The sequence below is a fragment of the Papaver somniferum genome, chromosome 9 (genome assembly GCF_003573695.1).
Source record: "Papaver somniferum cultivar HN1 chromosome 9, ASM357369v1, whole genome shotgun sequence".
In the NCBI taxonomy this organism is placed as follows: Eukaryota; Viridiplantae; Streptophyta; class Magnoliopsida; order Ranunculales; family Papaveraceae; genus Papaver; species Papaver somniferum.
Window position 1 is genome coordinate 188703625 of NC_039366.1, and position 2695 is coordinate 188706319.

Sequence of the window (2695 nt, forward strand, 5' to 3'; positions counted from 1 at the left end):
CCTCGGTGGACGATCTCAGAGGAAAGAATGAGTGCAAGAGGGAAACGAGTGAACGAAAAGTCTATTCTCGACGTTGTATTCAACCTGATGGGAAGAAAAAGTACCAATACGTCGTCGAAGAAAGCATGATGGCGGAGGAGGAATAGATCATACAAGGGATGGAAAATCTAACTGTTAATGAAACTGAGCACGATTGGGAACACCCAACTTTCGAGACCAATGGGAGTCTCGAACCAACAATCCCTATGAATCTAGGCACCTTAGAAAACCCGAAATGATCCAAATTGGTAGCAACCTAACATCGGAAGAACATGAGGAAGTAGAAGGTGTGTTAATGGAATTTCAAGACGTTTTTGCCTGGACATATGAAGACATGCCGGGGCTCAACCCAGCCCTTGTTTCACATGAACTCAAAACATCACAGTCTTTCAAACCAGTAAAGCAACCACGGACGAAGTTTTCTCATAAGATCGAGCAACAAATTAAAGAAGAAGTTTTGAAGTTGTTGGAAGCAGGGTACATTAAGCCCATACACCATCCGACATGGCTAGCCAATATTGTCCCGGTTGAGAAGAATAATGGTAAGATACGATGTTATGTCGACTTCCGAGGTCTTAACAGGGCGTGCCCCAAAGACGACTTCCCCTTCCTCTCATTGATCTTGTTATCGACTCCACGGATGACCATGAATTGCTTGCTTTCATGGACGGGTACAGTGGCTACAACCAAGTCAAGATGAAAGAATCAGACGCCTCTAAGACAACATTCTCAACACCAGTGGGAAATTTCTATTATGTAGTCATGCCTTTTGGCTTGAAGAACGCAGGTGCCACGTATCAGCGAGCCATGACCCTCATCTTTCACGACCTCAATCATAAGGAAATGGAAGTATACGTGGACGACATCATCGTTAAAGCAAAAAAGAGGGCGGATTTTGTACCAAACCTTCGACGGGTTTTGTCTCGATGCCGGAGCTATGGCCTCAAGATGAACCCAGCTAAATGCACGTTCGGGGTAAATTCTCGTAAGGTCTTGGGGTTTAAGGTCACTAAACCAAGAATCGAGATGGATGAGGACAAAGCAAAAGCAATCATGACAATGACAGCCCCAAAAAACAAGGAGAAGCTCCAAGCACTTATAGGCAAGATTTCCTATGTACGACAATTCATACCAGTTCTAGGCACCAGCATGGCAAGCCTCCTTCCGCTACTTAGAAAAGGGTCCAATTGGGAATGGGGAGAAGAACAACATATGGCACTTGATAAAATCAAGGTGTGTTTAACGCACCCGCATGTAATGCGCCCACCAATCCTCGGGGAACCTTTATACCTCTATGTGGCAAATACAGATAAAGCAATCGGCGCCGTCCTCGTCCAAGATATGGGAAATGATAACATAACCCCGATATATTACATAAGCAAAGCACTAAAGGACGCGGAGCTACGTTACTCACCAGCGGAAAAGGCGTGCCTTCCTTTAATCTTAGCAGCATAAAATCTGAGACAATACCTACTAGCATATCAAACGTACGTAGTGGCCTCAGGAAACCCGATAGCTTACTTTTCCACAACCGCTATCCCATCTGGTCGAATGACTCGATGGTCAGTACAACTCTTTGAATTTTCTCTTCAACCAGCAAAGCCCAAGGAGATTCGGGGTCAAGCCATTGCAGACTTGTTGGCAGCTTTCCCAGGATGTGAAATGGCTCCCCTTCACGAAGACATCCCCGGAGAAATAGTCGTGGAAGAAGAGTCCACGCCATGGTTACTTTACTTCGACGGCTCGTCACACGGGGACAAAGGGGGTGTCAGGGTCGTTCTAATCACACCAGACGATGAATTAATATCCAAAGCATTCAAACTCGACTTACCATGCACAAATAACGCCGTTGAGTATGAAGCTTTCCTCTTAGGGTTGTAGATCGCCAGAGATCTGGGAGCCCGATACATTGAAGTTAAAGGAGACTCTCGTCTCTTAATACAACAAATGTTAGGAGAATTTAGTGTCAAAGAGCCGACATTGGCTGCATACAGAGACAAAGCCCAGAGACTAATGGAGGAGTTTGAGAGTGTATCACTTTCCCACACTGGAAGGATAACCAATAAACTCGCTGATGCCTTGGCTACTTTGGCATCCAGTATGCAGATGATAAATGTGAACGAAGAAACCATCACGATGGTGAAAAACACAATCCCATCGACTTGGTTTGAGGACGTCGTTTTTGAGGACGAGAACGATTGGCGACGCCCAATTCTAAAGGATCTTAAGCAGCAACCTGAGGATCGGCAGTTTCCTTGGAAGACGTTGAGCAAATACAAAATAATATATGGGATCTTATACTTCGTTACCACCGGGGGGATCTTATGCAGATGTGTATGCAGCATGGAAGCCAAGAAATTACTGCACCAAATTCACGAACGTACCCGTGGTCTTGGACTGGAAATACCCATACAAAGAAGGATCCAACGGGCTGGCTTCCATTGGCCAGATATGATACAACAATCCCAAACCTTGCAAGCCAATTGTGAGACTTTCCAAGGAGCCACAGTACACGAGGAAGCCTTCATTTTTGACGGAGAAGACTGGCGGATCCCATACATCGAGTATCTGACTGAAGGGACTTTGCCAGATGACAAGAAAGCATCCAAGAAGCTGGAGAAGCTGGAGAAGCGGGGGGGGGGGGGGGGGGGGGGGG